This window comes from Scyliorhinus torazame, chromosome 6 (genome assembly GCF_047496885.1).
Source record: "Scyliorhinus torazame isolate Kashiwa2021f chromosome 6, sScyTor2.1, whole genome shotgun sequence".
Taxonomy (NCBI): Eukaryota; Metazoa; Chordata; class Chondrichthyes; order Carcharhiniformes; family Scyliorhinidae; genus Scyliorhinus; species Scyliorhinus torazame.
Window position 1 is genome coordinate 157991161 of NC_092712.1, and position 17567 is coordinate 158008727.

Sequence of the window (17567 nt, forward strand, 5' to 3'; positions counted from 1 at the left end):
TAAAGCATTGGATAATTAAAGTCACCCATTGCATGACCCATCTGGTCTTGTACGTTTCTCTGATTTATTCACATTTCCTTTGCCTCCATTTAGCAATCAACAACATAGATTGTTATGGATTGACATATTTACAGAAAAACACATTTATTTTTATTTTTGTCAACCCCAGTGCTGAAATGGACCGTAAATGAATGCTGCTACCCCTTATATTGTTTTTGTCCCTCCTGAATATTCTGTGACTAGAAATGTTCAGCTTACAGCCATGTTCTATCCGAAGTCATATCTCAGTTAATGCATTTGGATCATGCGTCGGTGCAGACTCGATGGGCCGAAGGGCCTCTTGTGCACTGTATTATGCTGATGCTCTGAAGTCCTCCCATAACAATTTGTATCTCTCACTAATCAAAATTTATTTACAATACTTCTATAACACAATACAGAAACTTTCTATTTTTCTCCTTTTTTGATTCTGCATCCTTTGCCCTTTTTGCTCTCTTTTCAGCATCACCATCTTGTTTTATTTTGGTCTTATCCTTGCTGTATTAATTTAAATCCTCTCACAACATTAACCATCTCCCAAAAAGAAAAGACTTGTCAGGTGAAAGCTCATCCATCTTGTATAGGACAATCCTGCAGAACTATAGCCCCTATAGCTCAGGAATCTGAACCCTTCATTTCTACATCATCTCTCCAGTTACATATTTAAATCCCTGATCTTATTGTTCCTTTACTGACTGCTGTCCCACAGGAGCGTTAATTCTGACGTTGTTTACTCAACATCCTACTTTTTAACCTGTGCCCTAATTGTTGAAACTCCCTTTCCAGGGACTCAGTTCTTTTTCTTCCTGTCGATCGCATCCAGCTGAAGAAATTCCGTAAATTGAAATCTGCATCTCCCAGAATGTGTCTGCGCCCACAATTCACGGCAATGCTTCTTTCCAAATTCTTGCAGTAGAGATGTGCACTCCTCCCCCACCCCTGGCCCGTGGCCTCCCTACCCGCTTGCAACAGCATGGAAAAAAAAAGAGAATGACAAATATATTGACAAATGAAGACACAGGAGGAATGAAAAACTGCAGGTCGAAAAATAATCAATGCAGCCTGGCCATCCCTAAACAACTGAAGAACAACAGCTGATCCCAGAGACTGTCAGAAGCTATGGTATCTTCTGACACATAACGTATTATTCACAGTTGTGTCAGCAGATTGTTTATAAGTTCTGTGCTCTGAAGTGCGCCTGTTGGCACTGTTACAAATATTGATAGTCCCAACTACCTTACGGAAACCCATCAGCACTTTTCAGTGGAAAGAACTAAATGGCCATTAAGATGGGGCCGTTATTTCAAGGTCCTTCAAAGCTAAAACAAAAATTGCAGATATCCTTTGACACAGATGCAGAATTTACAGCACAGGACGAGGCCATTCGGCCCATCGAGACTGCACCAGCCTATGGAAAGATCACCCTACCTAAGCCAACACCTCCACCCTATCCCCGTAACCCGGTAACCCCGCCCACCCTTTTTTCTGGACACTAAGGGCAATTTAGCATGGCCAAACCACCTAACCTGCACATTTTTGGATTTAGTTATTCTTTCATTGCCATTAGCTGGCAATTGTTAATGTGCTGTAGCTCAGAACATGGTAACCAGAACAAAAGATATGGGAACGTCCCATCATAATTCTTAATATGCACAATGCTTAATATGCATCTTTTCTGCATGCACAGTAACGTGATAGTGGATAACATATGTGGATGGAGCCATCACAGAACAAGGGAGCGATTCTCCGGTTGCGTTGCGCCTGGCATAAATCCTGCTATATCGGGAGAATTGCAGGAGAACCCCGAAACTGGAACCTATTGCGGGGTTGTGGTAGTCACCACTGTTGTATTATATTGTATATACTGCACTGCATACGACGATATTACGGTAAGGCCCCTGTACTACAGGTACGGGGGTAGATCCCTGCCTGCTGGCTCCGCCCAGTAGGCGGGGTACAAATGTGTGTGTTCTCCAAACTGCAGCCATTTCGGCTGCAGCTGTAGGACGCCAGACATCTCTGTGTAATAAAGCCTCAATTACTCTCTACTCACGTCTCATAATTGATAGTGCATCAATTTATTACACAGAGATGTTACGAAGATGGATCTCCGCATCACGCCGGATCGCCTGCAGCTGCATCCTCAAGCAGACAACGCCAAAAAGGACTTCACACATTGGCTAGCTTGCTTTGAAGCCTACATCGCCTCTGTGACAGACCCAGGGCGGGATTCTCCACCCCCACACCGAAGTGGCCACGCCGTCGTGAACGCCGTCGAGGTTCACGACGGCGCGGAACGGCCCCGGTCCCGACCGATTCAGGCCCTGACAATGGGCCAGTATTGGGGCCGCGTCATCTACCTGCGCCAGGCCTTGTTGCCCACGTAAAAGAAGCGCCGCATAGATGACGCGGCCTGCGCCGCATAACAGACATCACCCGCGCATGCGTGGTTGCCGTCCTGTCCAAATCCGCCCCGCAAGAAGATGGGGGACGGATCTTGCGGGGCAGCGGAAGGAAGGAGGTCCTCCTTCAGAGAGGACGGCCCGACGATCGGTGGGCACCGATCGCGGGCCACCCCACATTTAAGGTACCCCCAGTGCAGGATCCTCCCTCGCCCCCCCCCACAGGCCGCTCCCCCAGCGTTCACGCACCGCCCACGACTGTAGCGACCAGGTGTGGTCGGCGCTGGGGGGAATCCGCCGTTTTGGCCTGGCCGCTCGGCCCATCCCGGCCTCAGAATAGCGGGGGTGCCGGAGAATCGCCATTTCCGGTGTCTCTGGCGATTCTCCGGCCTGCGGCCCGCGAAACTCGACCGGGCCGTTCCCGTCGCTTGGGAGAATCGGGGGAGGGAGTCGGACCGGCGTCCCCGGAAATTTTGGTGGCCCAGGCGATTCTCCCAACCGGCGTGGGAGTGGAGAATCGCGCCCCCAATCTCAGAAGTACAGAAGCTCCAGATTCTGTACACGTGGCTGAGCTCCTATGTCTTTCCCCTCGTCCGGGACGCGCCTACCTACGCAGAGGCCATGGCGCTACTGAAGGAGAACTACGTTCAGCAGACCAACAAGATCTATGCCAGGTACCTCCTGTCCACGCGGCACCAACTTCCCGGTGAGTCTGTGGAAGTTTTCTGGCATGCCCTGCTCGCCCTAGTGAGAGACTGTGATTGCCAGGCCGTTTCGGCCGCTGAACATTCTAACCTGTTAATGAGAGACCCGTTCGTTACGGGCATAGGATCGACCTACATCTGCCAGCGCCTCTTAGAAGGGGCTACGCTTGACCTCGCGGAGACCAAGAACCTAGCGCTCTCGCTCACAGTCGCTTCACGCAACGTACAGACGTATGCCCCCGACCGCACGGCCCACCCCTCCTGGGCATTGTGGAACCCGCCAGCAGCCACCCCATCGTGGACCCCATCAGCGATGCCCCCAGACAACCCCACGCCTGCGCCGCATGGCAACCAACCAACCCCGGGGGATGCAAGTGCTACTTCTGCGGACAGATAAAACACCCCCAGCAGCGCTGCCCGGCGCGGAGTGCGCTCTGCAAGGCCTGCAGCAAGAAAGGACATTTCGCTGGAGTGTGCCAGGCCCGCTCAATCACCGCTATTGTCCATGCACCCCCCACATGCGGCCAGTGGGCGCCGCAATCTTCCTCACCTCAGACCGCGTACGCCCCGTGGGTGCCGCCATCTTGCTCCACTCACAACACGTGCGGCCCGTGAGCGCCACCATCTTGCTTGCCTCACAACCAATGGCCGCTGCCATCTTGCCTGCCCCAGGACACGTGCGGCCCGTGGGCACCACCATCTTCCCCGCCTCAGGACCCCTGCCTGTCGGGCACCTCATCGGGCCGCTCATCGCCTGCAACCGCTGACGACGAGGCCGTGTCTGGCCTCCGTCACGATCGACCAGTCCCGACCGCACAACCTCACGACCGCGTTGACAAAGTGAAGGTCGACCGGCACGGGATACCCTGCCTTCTGGACTCCAGGAGCACTGAGAGCTTCATCCACCCCGATACGGTAAGGCGCTGCTCCCTCACGGTACACCCCATTAACCAAAGAATCTCCCTGGCCTCCGGATCCCACTCCGTGGGCATCCGGGTTACTGCATCACCACCCTCATCATCCAGGGCATAGAGTTCAGAGGCTTCCAGCTCTACGTCCTCCCCAACCTCTGCGCTGCCTTGCTACTCGGCCTGGACTTCCAGTGCAACCTCCAGTGCCTAACCCTGAAATTTGGTGGGCCCCTACCACCCCTTACTGTATGCGGCCTCATGACCCTTAAGGTTGACCCGCCTTCTTGTTTGCAAACCTGACCCCGGATTGCAAACCCGTCGCCACCATGAGCAGACGGTACAGCGCCCAGGGCAGGACCTTCATCAGGTCTGAGGTCCAGCGGCTGCTGCGGGAAGGTATTATCCAGGCCAGCAACAGCCCCTGGCGAGCCCAAGTGGTGGTGGTGAAAACTGGGGAGAAAAACAGGATGGTCGTTGACTACAGTCAGACCTTCAATAGGTACACGCAGCTCGACGCGTATCCCCTCCCACGCATATCTGATATGGTCAATCAGATTGCACAGTACCGGATCTTCTCGACAGTGGGCCTGAAATCTGCCTACCACCAGCTCTCTATTCGCAAGGCGGACCGCCCATACACTGCGTTTGAAGCAGACGGCTGCCTTTACCATTTCCTTTGGGTTCCCTTCGGCGTCACTAACGGGGTCTCAGTCTTCCAACGGGAGATAGACCAAATGGTTGACCGATACGGACTGCGGGCCACTTTCCCATACCTGGATAACGTCACCATCTGCGGCCACGACCAGCAGGACCACGACGCTAACCTTTCCAAATTTCTCCACACCGCCAAACTCCTCAACCTAACTTACAACAAGGAGAAGTGTGTGTTCAGCACAAACCGATTAGCCATCCTCGGCTATGTGATTCAGAACGGAGTTCTAGGGCCCGACCCCGATCGCATGCGTCCCTTCATGGATCTCCCCCTTCCCCACTGCCCCAAGGCCCTCAAACGATGCCTGGTGTTCTTTTCGTACTACACCCAGTGGTTCCCTAACTATGCGGACAAGGCCCGCCCACTCATCCACTCCACTGATTCCCCAGTGATGGCCGAGGCTCACCAGGCCTTCAACCATATCAAGGCCGACATCGCCAAGGGAGAAGGGTGGCCTTAAATAGTGGGCGGGCTTTGTTGGCATACTGGGGGACCCACTGGGCGTAGTAGGAAATAAATCCAAGGCACCTCTTGAGGTCCTTGGGACAGTAAAGGTGAGGGAGTTGCAGGAGGGGGCGTGGACGGTCAGGGTCGGGCCCTAGGACTCCGTTTTCCACGACGTGGCCGAGGATGACTAGCCTGGTGGTGCGGAAAACGCATTTCTCCTTATTATAGGTGAGATTAAGTTTTTGGGCGGTTTGGAGAAATCGGTGGGGGTTGGCGTCGTGGTCCTGCTGATCATGGCCACAGATGGTGACATTGTCCAAGTACGGAAACGTGGCCCGCAGCCCGTACTGTTCCACCATTCGATCCATTGCTCGTTGGAACACCGAAACCCCATTCGTGACGCCAAAGGGACCCGGAGGAAATGAAAAAGGCGGCCGTCTGCCTCAAACGCCGTGTAGTGGCGATCCTCCGGATGGATTGGGAGTTGGTGGTATGCAGACTTCAGATCCACCGTGGAGAACACGCGGTAGTGAGCGATCTGATTGACCATGTCTGCAATCCGGGGAAGGGGTACGCAACAAGTTGCGTAAACCGGTTAATAGTCTGGCTGTAATCAACCACCATTCGGAGCTTCTCCCTGGTCTTGACGACCACCACCTGAGCTCTCCAGGGACTATTGCTGGCCTCTATGACTCCTTCCCGCAAGAGACGCAGGACCTCAGACCTAATAAATATTCTGTCCTGCATGCTATATCGCCTGCTTCTGGTGGCTACTGGCTTGCAATCAGCGGTGAGATTAGCGAAGAGGGAAGGAGGGTCGACTTGCAGAGTGGCTAGGCTGCACACGGTGAGTGGGGCAGGGGTCCGCCAAAGCTAAGCGTCAGGCTCTTGAGATTACATTGAAAATCGAGACCTAAAAGGAGGGGGCACAGAGGTATGGGAGCTCAGCTGGAAATTAGTGTACTCAGCGCTCTGCATCGCTAAGGTTACCGTAGTGCACCTTCGGATTTGTACCGAATGCCACCCGGAGGCGAGGGAAATTGTTTGTTGCGCCGGGAATATCGGGAGCGAGCCAGATCCGGGTGGATGAAATTCTCGGTCCTCCCGGAGTCGAACAGGCGAGGTGTCTCGTACCCGTTAACCCGGACGGCCACCATTGAGCTCTTGAGGTGCTTGGGTCCCGACTGATCCAAGGTGACTGCGCTGAGTTGAGGGTAACCGGTGGCATGGTCGGCTGTGCTGGGCGGCCCCCCCGGTGACTGTCCGAGCAGGTTGTACGCGACGAGCGGCGTAGCAGATGGCGTCCAAGATGGCGGCCCCCGTTGATCAAGCATGACGGGCGTCGAGGAAGATGGCGTCCAAGATAGCGGTCCCCATGGATCGCACGTGGCCGGCCTCGTGGGGGAGGATGGCCAAAATGACGGCCCCCGTGAGTCGCATGTGCTGTGCGGAGTCAGAGTCGGCAGGCACGCTGCCACATTGCGAGGTCTGCGGGCCTGAGTGTCGGTAGTCTGGGTCTGAGAGTTCGCGTGCTTAGGCTTGGCTAGGCAGACCTTGGCGAAGTGCCCTTTTCGGCCGCAACTGTTGCAGTGCGCGTTGCGGGCCGGGCAGTATTGTTGAGGGTTTTGAGGCTGACATCAAAAATAACAAGGCAACCCCCCATGATGAGCGGGTGGGCGCGCAGCACAGGCCTGGGGTAGTCTCTGGTCAGGAGCCCACGAGGGGGTCGAGTGTTCGGCCGGAAATGCAGTGAGGCTCTGGAAAGCGACCTCCAGTGAAGTCGGCAGTTTCACCATCTCGTCCAGGTCCTGGGCCCCTTTTTCGAGCAGTCGCTGCCGCACGTAATTTGATCTGACCCCCGCAACGTAAACGTCTCGGACGGCGAGCTCCATGTGCTGAGTGGCCGTAACGGCCTGATAGTTGCAGTTGCACGTGAGTGCTTTGAGGTCGCGCAGATAGTCGTCGAGTGACTCCCCGGGGCGCTGGCGATCGAGTTGTGAGAATATGTCGCGCATAGACCTCGTTCACAGGCCGCACGTAGATGCGCTCGAGGATTGCGAGAGTGGCGGTACAGGAGTGGCCTCTTCGAGTTGCACAGAAATGCGGTGACTCACCCGTGCGTGGAGGAGAATCAATTTTTGTTCGTCCGTGATGGATGGCGTCGAAGACGCGGCAAGGTAGGCCTTGAAACACCGCAGCCAGTGTGAAAAAATTTCCTTCGCCTCCGTGGCCTGTGGATCGAGCTCCAGTCTGTCAGGTTTGAGGGCTGACTCCATAATCGTTTTTGTTCAGATAGTTAATTAAATTGATGCGACCATCAATTCACTCAAGGACTCGTGTCGGAGTGAAACAGTGGTTTCAATTAACTGTCAACTTTGCCTGCCTGTGACTGGTACATACTGAGGACAGTCCCACAGGCCAGCTACTCTTATACTCCTTCAAAGGGGCGGAGCCATGGGCTGAGATCGTACATGCTCCAACATCCTCCAACATCTCCCCCTGTGGGTGAAGCCATACAATGGCCCACAAATAAAACCCACAGGGTTAATAACATAGAACATAACTGGTGAATTAACTGTATTTACAAACATAGAACATAACTGGTGAATTAACTGTATTTATATTCACCACACAGGGGTCACCCGCTTTTATCACTTCATTAAGGCCCGCAATCTGCCCTACTCCATCGAGGACATCAGGGCTGTCACCAGAGACTGCCAGGTCTGCGCGGAGTGTAAACCGCACTTCTACCGGCCAGACCGTGCGCGCCTGGTGACGGCCTCCCGCCCCTTTGAACGTCTAAGCGTGGACTTCAAAGAGCCCCTCCCCTCCACCGACCGCAACACGTATTTTCTCAATGTGGTCGACGAGTATTCCAGATTCCCCTTCGCCATCCCGTGCCCCGATATGACACCTGCCCCCGTCATCAAAGCCCTCAACACCATCTTTGCTCTGTTCGGTTTCCCCGCCTACGTCCACAGCGACTGGGTACCTCATTTATGAGCGATGAGCTGCGCCAGTACCTGCTCAACAGGGGCATTGCCTCGAGCAGGACGACCAGCGACAATCCCCGGGGAAACGGGCAGGTGGAGCGGGAGAATGGGACGGTCTGGAAGGCCGTCCAGCTGGCCCTACGGTCCAGAAATCTCCCGGCCTCCCGCTGGCAGGAGGTCCTCCCCGACGCACTTCACTCCATTCGGTCGCTCCTGTGCACTGCGACTGATGAAACCCCCCATGAACGTCTCTTTGCCTTCCCCAGGAAGTCCACCTCCGGGGTTTCGCTCCCAAAGTGGCTGGCAGCTCCAGGACCCATTCTCCTCCGCAAGCACGTGCGGCTCCACAAGGCGGACCCGTTGGTTGAGAGGGTACAGCTACTCCACACGCCTACGTAGCATACCCCGACGGCCGCCAAGACACAGGGACCTGGCGCCAGCTGGGTCCCCCACCCCCCCTCTGCCCCGGTGCCACCCTCCCTCCCCCCGGCGCACCCCACCACAGCCCCCGCTCCAGGACAATCCGTCCTCCCCTTGATCCCACCCGGGGATGAAGAGGATGTCGACACGCTCCCGGAGTCTCCAATGACCGAGCCGACGCCTGACTTGCCACCAGCACTGCGGCACTCTCAACGACAGATCAAGGCACCCGACTGTCTAAATTTGTAACCTTCTCTGAAATTTTAATGACAACCTGGATGTAAATAGTTTTCCACCCCCCCCGCTGGACTCATTTTTAACAGGGGGTGAATGTGGTAGTCACCACTGTTGTATTATATTGTATATACTGCACTGCATACGAGGATATTACGGTAAGGCCCCGGTATTACAAAATTGTTTGCGCAGGCCCATAACAGCTGATTGCTGTTCTCGTGTGGGGCGCAGTGGTTGCTGGTTAAGTATTTTATTTTTACCTGTATTTAAGTTGGGCAGTTTCTGTCATGATATTCAAGTGAACATCACAGCATATAAACACATACATAATGATAGACAGAGCAACGGACCAATTCGCACACATAACACGACAGCCAATCACAGACAAGAGCATACACAGTACAAAACAAGAAACACGACACTTCCTGGGCAGTCCATTAGGAGACAGCACAGGGCAAGGACCTCAAAGCCAGACACTCACACAATCACCACGTGCTGAGTACCAAGTTTGTTATATAAATAGTTTAACAGAATAAAACTGTGTTGTACCAATCGCAACCGTGTTGGTTCGTCTGTATCTCAGAGCACCCAACACTTCATGGTACCAGACGTGAATCGAAACCTAGCCACAAATCTGCCATCCTGTGCCAGGGACACCGTCAACACACCGCAGCCGTTGCAAGTCACTGGGAACCTGGGCATAAATTGGACGCTCTTCAAGCAGCGCTTCGAACTCTTTATGGAAGCCAACGAAAAACAGGGCGCCTCGGACAAAAGGAAGATTGCCATCCTCCTCACCACCGCAGGTCAGCACGCCATCCATGTATACAACTCCCTGGTGTTCGCGGAAGGCGAGGACAAATCTAAGTATGACACGGTCCTCCTCAAGCTCGACAAGCACTTCAACGTTGAGGTCAATGAGAGCTTTGAGAGGTATGTCTTGCAGCAGCGCCTGCAAGGTAAGGGTGAGCTCTTTCAGTCCTTCCAGACGCATCTCCGCATACTAGCACAGTCCTGCGGTTACAACACCACCTCAGAGTCCATGATCCGGGACCAGATCGTTTTTGGGGTTGCCTCCGGCAGCCTACGCCAGCAGCTTCTAAAAATAAAAGGCCTGACCTTAGCATCTGCAGTTGAAGCCTGTGTCCGGCATGAGAACGCGACTAGCCGCTATGCCCAATTTCAGGCGACCAAATCGGCGCAGAGGGGGTCCTACGCGACCGGATAGGAGAGCCAGGCAACCCACAAGGCCAAACGGGTCCAGGTGATCGAGTTTCTCCCGGCCCGCGGCCCGGACGAGGGCGGCCGTTTCGCGCGCTTTTCGAGGCCTCCCACGCTTGTGCGCGCCAAAACCTACGGCAACACTGTGGGACGTGATGCGCAGGTGCGCTCGACGCAAGACCGAACTGCGCGTGCGCAGTGGCGTAACGAACGCCATGACGTCACGATGTGCGGCAACTGTGGAGCTGCTCATTTAAAAGGGCAATGTCCCGCAAAAACCCGACAGTGCCTACGCTGTGGCAAGGTGGGCCATTACGCTGCTTACTGTCGAGCGGCTCAACCTGTTGATCTTCCGCATCACCGACAACCTCGCAGGAACGTGCGGACCATTCAGCCTCCACATTACGACATCCAAACCGATGACACAGGTGACCAAGACGCCTTCCGGGTTGTGGTCATTGATGGGAACCGGGTCAACACAATCAATCCGGGCGATGAATGGTGTGCCACCCTGACGGTCAACCGATCACCGATCACTTTCCGCCTGGACACTGGCGCCTCCGCCAACGCCATAGCATGGTCAGCCTTCTACGCCATGAAGGTCAGACCACCAATCCGGCCATTCCCAACCTTGCCTCCCACACGACGGCTCTGCGCCTCCTCGTCAAAAAGTCCACAGAGTTCCAGTGGCAACACACACACCAGCTGGAATGGGAGGAGCTCAAACACAAACTCACCATTGCACCGGTATTGCCGTTTTTTGACACGTCTCGTGCCACCAAAATCTCAACTGATGCCAGCCAATCCGGCATTGGAGCAGAGCTCCTCCAGCGGGATGACATGGCATCATGGGCCCCAGTTGCCTATGAATCGCGGTTCATGACCCCCACAGAGCAGCGCTACGCGCAGATCGAAAAGGAGTGCCTGGGCTTGCTAACCGGTTTAGACAGGTTCCATGATTATGAATATGGTCTTCCCCGGTTCACTGTCGAAACTGACCACCGCCCCCTGGTCAACGTAATAAATAAGGACCTGAACAAGATGACCCCTCGCCTCCAGCGCATCCTACTTAAACTCAGGAGGTACGACTTCCAACTGGTCTACACTCCAGGGAAGGAACTCATCGTTGCGGATGCCATTTCCAGAGCAGTGAGGAGGCCGCCAGATGCGGAGGGGTTTGTATGGCAGGTCGAGGCGAAGGTGGCTTTCACATCGGCAAATCTGCCGGCTGACGACTTCACTCTGGCCCGTATTCGCCGAGAGACTGCGGCCGACCCCCTTCTACAGCGAGTGATGCACCACATGACGGGAGGGTGGTTCAAAGGGCAGTGCCCGCAGTTCTACAATGTCCGAGACGACCTGGCCGTCATTGATGGTATCCTTCTGAAGCTGGACCGGATTGTGATTCCGCACAGCATGCGCAAGCTGGTTCTCGACCAACTACCCGAAGGCCACTTGGGCGTCGAGAAGTGCAGACGGAGGGCCCGAGAGGCGGTATACTGGCCGGGCATCAGTGACGATATTGCCAACATGGTGCTCAACTGTACAACCTGCCAAAGGTTTCAGCCGGAGCAACCTCCTGAAACGCTTCTGCCCCATGAGCTGGTGACCTCCCCCTGGGCGAAGGTGGGTGTGGACCTGTTTCACGCGCTCGGCAGGGATTATGTCATCACAGTTGACTACTTCTCAAACTACCCAGAAGTCATACGCCTGCATGATTTGACGTCGTCTGCTGTCATCAGGGCCTGCAAAGACACCTTTGCTCGCCACGGCATTCCGATGACTGTCATGTCGGACAATGGGCCCTGTTTCTCCAGCCAGGAATGGTCATTGTTTGCTGCCTTGTATGGCTTCACACACGTGACGTCCAGCCCTCTGTACCCCCAGTCAAATGGAAAGGCGGAGAAGGGCGTTCACATTGCCAAGCGGCTCCTCTGCAAGGCTGCTGCTGCCGGATCGGACTTCAACCTCGCCCTGCTGGCCTATCGCTCGGCCCCACTAGCCACTAGTCTCTCACCAGCACAGCTGGTGATGGGTCGCGCCCTCAGAACCACTGTGCCTTCCATCCTGGCACCAACAATAGACCATGCATAGGATGCAACTGCAGCGCGGTCGCCAGAAGAGATCATATGACACATGGGCAACTGATCTTCCCACCCTGGGCCCTGGAGACGACGTCCGCATCCACCTACCAGAAGGTGGCTGGTCAGCACCTGCCGAAGTTCTCCGACGCGTGGCTCCCCGCTCGTTCCTGGTACGCATGCCTGATGGATCCGTGCGTAGGCGCAATCGCCGGGCTCTTCGCCTACTTCCACGCTCGCAACGAGACCTTACACTGACACCGTGTCCTCCTGAGGTTCCTGATAGCGACTTCGTGGAGCTGCCTGCTACCATGCCCCTTCCGTCGCCGCCCGTGGCCAGGCCCGCACCTCAGCCGGTGGTTCCCGACCCACCCTTGAGGCGGTCAACCCAAATTCATCGCCCACCTACTAGACAGGACTTATGAGACTGTTTACATGTTGAACTCTTGCAACCACTGTTTTAACATGTCTATGTTTTTCTCGTTACAGGCATTCGTTTTATCGTTCCACATTTCCACGTTCTTTTCTTTTTGTTATGGCACAACCTCATTAGCATGTCACACCCGACATCGCCCCTTGTATATAGTTAAGCCCCATGTACATGATGTAAATATTACACGCACACACACATTTAGCTGCACTCAGGACACATTTCTATTTATAAACACGTAGGCACATAATCTTGTAAAAAAAGGGTTGATGTCATGATATTCAAGTGAACATCTCAGCACATAAACACATACATAATGATAGACAGAGCAACGGTCCAATTAGCACACATAACACGACAGCCAATCACAGACAAGAGGATACACTGTACAAAACAAGAAACCCACGACACTTCCTGGCCAGTCCATTAGGAGACGGCACAGGGCAAGGACCTCAAAGCCAGTCACTCACACAATCACCACGTGCTGAGTACCAAGTTTGTTGTATAAATAGTTTATCAGAATAAAACTGCGTTGTACCAATCGCAACCGTGTTGGTTCGTCTGTATCTCAGAGCACCCAACACTTCATGGTACAAGAAGTGAATCAAAACCTAGCCACAAATCTGCCATCCTGTGCCAGGGACACCGTCAACAAACCGCAGCCGTTGCAAGTCACTGGGAAACTGGGCATAAATTGGACGCTCTTCAAGCAGCGCTTCGAACTTTTTATGGAAGCCAACGAAAAACAGGGCGCCTCGGACAAAAGGAAGATTGCCATCCTCCTCACCACCGCAGGTCAGCACGCCATCCATGTATACAACTCCCTGGTGTTCGCGGAAGGCGAGGACAAATCTAAGTATGACACGGTCCTCCTCAAGCTCGACAAGCACTTCAACGTTGAGGTCAATGAGAGCTTTGAGAGGTATGTCTTGCAGCAGCGCCTGCAAGGTAAGGGTGAGCTCTTTCAGTCCTTCCAGACGCATCTCCGCATACTAGCACAGTCCTGCGGTTACAACACCACCTCAGAGTCCATGATCCGGGACCAGATCGTTTTTGGGGTTGCCTCCGGCAGCCTACGCCAGCAGCTTCTAAAAATAAAAGGCCTGACCTTAGCATCTGCAGTTGAAGCCTGTGTCCAGCATGAGAACGCGACTAGCCGCTATGCCCAATTTCAGGCGACCAAATCGGCGCAGAGGGGGTCCTACGCGACCGGATAGGAGAGCCAGGCAACCCACAAGGCCAAACGGGTCCAGGTGATCGAGTTTCTCCCGGCCCGCGGCCCGGACGACGGCGGCCGTTTTGCGCGCTTTTCGAGGCCTCCCGCGCTTGTGCGCGCCAAAATCTACGGCAACATTGTGGGACGTGATGCGCAGGTGCGCTCGACGCAAGACCGAACTGCGCATGCGCAGTGGCGTAACGAACGCCATGACGTCACGACGTGCGGCAACTGTGGAGCTGCTCATTTAAAAGGGCAATGTCCCGCAAAAACCCGACAGTGCCTACGCTGTGGCAAGGTGGGCCATTACGCTGCTTACTGTCGAGCGGCTCAACCTGTTGATCTTCCGCATCACCGACAACCTCGCAGGAACGTGCGGACCATTCAGCCTCCACATTACGACATCCAAACCGATGACACAGGTGACCAAGACGCCTTCCGGGTTGTGGTCATTGATGGGAAACGGGTCAACACAATCAATCCGGGCGATGAATGGTGTGCCACCCTGACGGTCAACCGATCACCGATCACTTTCCGCCTGGACACTGGCGCCTCTGCCAACGCCATAGCATGGTCAGCCTTCTACGCCATGAAGGTCAGACCACCAATCCGGCCATTCCCAACCTTGCCTCCCACACGACGGCTCTGCGCCTCCTCGTCAAAAAGTCCACAGAGTTCCAGTGGCAACACACACACCAGCTGGAATGGGAGGAGCTCAAACACAAACTCACCACTGCACCGGTATTGGCGTTTTTTGACACGTCTCGTGCCACCAAAATCTCAACTGATGCCAGCCAATCCGGCATTGGAGCAGAGCTCCTCCAGCGGGATGACATGGCATCATGGGCCCCAGTTGCCTATGCATCGCGGTTCATGACCCCCACAGAGCAGCGCTACGCGCAGATCGAAAAGGAGTGCCTGGGCTTGCTAACCGGTTTAGACAGGTTCCATGATTATGAATATGGTCTTCCCCGGTTCACTGTCGAAACTGACCACCGCCCCCTGGTCAACGTAATAAACAAGGACCTGAACAAGATGACCCCTCGCCTCCAGCGCATCCTCCTTAAACTCAGGAGGTACGACTTCCAACTGGTCTACACTCCAGGGAAGGAACTCATCGTTGCGGATGCCATTTCCAGAGCAGTGAGCACGCCGCCAGATGCGGAGGGGTTTGTATGGCAGGTCGAGGCGAAGGCGGCTTGCACATCGGCAAATCTGCCGGCTGACGACTCCAGTCTGGCCCGTAACCGCCGAGAGACTGCGGCTGACCCCCTTCTACAGCGTGTGATGCACCACATGACAGGAGGGTGGTTCAAAGGGCAGTGCCCGCAGTTCTACAATGTCCGAGACGACCTGGCCGTCATTGATGGTATCCTTCTGAAGCTGGACCGGATTGTGATTCCGCACAGTATGCGCCAGCTGGTTCTCGACCAACTACCCGAAGGCCACTTGGGCGTCGAGAAGTGCAGACGGAGGGCCCGAGAGGCGGTATACTGGCCGGGCATCAGTGACGATATTGCCAATATGGTGCTCAACTGTACAACCTGCCAAAGGTTTCAGCCGGCGCAACCTCCTGAGACGCTTCTGCCCCATGAGCTGGTGACCTCCCCCTGGGCGAAGGTGGGTGTAGACCTGTTTCACGCGCTCGGCAGGGATTATGTCATCATAGTTGACTACTTCTCAAACTACCCAGAAGTCATACGCCTGCATGATTTGACGTCGTCTGCTGTCATCAGGGCCTGCAAAGACACCTTTGCTCGCCACGGCATTCCGATGACTGTCATGTCGGACAATGGGCCCTGTTTCTCCAGCCAGGAATGGTCATTGTTTGCTGCCTCATATGGCTTCACATACGTGACGTCCAGCCCTCTGTACCCCCAGTCAAATGGAAAGGCGGAGAAGGGCGTTCACATTGCCAAGCGGCTCCTCTGCAAGGCTGCTGCTGCCGGATCGGACTTCAACCTCGCCCTGCTGGCCTATCGCTCGGCCCCACTAGCTACTAGTCTCTCACCAGCACAGATGGTGATGGGTCGCGCCCTCAGAACCACTGTGCCTTCCATCCTGGCACCAACAATAGACCATGCATAGGATGCAACTGCAGCGCGGTCGCCAGAAGAGATCGTATGACACATGGGCAACTGATCTTCCCACCCTGGCCCCTGGAGACGACGTCCGCATCCACCTACCAGAAGGTGGCTGGCCAGCACCTGCCGAAGTTCTCCGACGCGTGGCTCCCCGCTCGTTCCTGGTACACATGCCTGATGGATCCGTGCGTAGGCGCAATCGCCGGGCTCTTCGCCTACTTCCACGCTCGCAACGAGACCTTACACTGACACCGTGTCCTCCTGAGGTTCCTGATAGCGACTTCGTGGAGCTGCCTGCTACCATGCCCCTTCCGTCGCCGCCCGTGGCCAGGCCCGCACCTCAGCCGGTGGTTCCCGACCCACCCTTGAGGCGGTCAACCCAAATTCATTGCCCACCTACTAGACAGGACTTATGAGACTGTTTACACGTTGAACTCTTGCAACCACTGTTTTAACATGTCTATGTTTTTCTCGTTACAGGCATTCGTTTTATCGTTCCACATTTCCACGTTCTTTTCTTTTTGTTATGGTACAACCTCATTAGCATGTCACACCCGACATCGCCCCTTGTATATAGTTAAGCCCCATGTACATGATGTAAATATTACACCCACACACACATTTAGCTGCACTCAGGACACATTTCTATTTATAAACACGTAGGCACATAATCTTGTAAAAAAGGGGGGATGTCATGATATTCAAGTGAACATCTCAGCACATAAACACATACATAATGATAGACAGAGCAACGGTCCAATTAGCACACATAACACGACAGCCAATCACAGACAAGAGCATACACTGTACAAAACAAGAAACCCACGACACTTCCTGGCCAGTCCATTAGGAGACGGCACAGGGCAAGGACCTCAAAGCCAGTCACTCACACAATCACCACATGCTGAGTACCAGGTTTGTGGTATAAATAGTTTAATAGAATAAAACTGCGTTGTACCAATCGCAACCGTGTTGGTTTGTCTGTATCTCAGAGCACCCAACACTTCAGTTTCTAAACCCTAGACACTACACTTGTAGTGCCCCCCACCCTTCCACCTCCTTTAACCTAAGGGGTAGAGTGAATAACAGGTAAGCTCTTTCTTTCTTTTTCTTTTTTTATCTAGAGGGGATGGCAGGGAAGTGTGCAATGTTCCTCCTGCAAAATGTTTTAGGTGAGGGACACCGTCAGTGTCCCTGCTGATTTCACCTGTGGGAAGTGCACCCATCTCCAGCTCCTCAGAAACCGCATTAAGGAACTGGAGCTGGAGCTGGATGAACTTCGGATCATTCGGGAGGCAGAGGTGGTCATAGATAGTAGCTTCAGGGATGTAGTTACTCTGAAGAATCAAGGTAGATGGGTGACGATGAGAGATGCTGGGAGGAAGCAGTCAGTGCAGGGATCCTCCGTGGCTGTTCCCCTCAGTAACAAGTATACCGTTTTGGATACTGTTGAGGGGGATGACCTACCAGGGGTAAGCCACGGTGAACGGATCTCCAGCACTGAGTCCGTCCCTGTGGCTCAGAAGGGAAGGAGGGAGAGCAGGAGAGCAATAGTTATTGGGGACTCGATAGTTAGAGGGACAGATAGATGGTTCTGTGGCAGTGAAAGAGACTCACGGATGGTATGTTGCCTCCCGGGTGCCAGGGTACGTGATATCTCGGACCGTGTTTTC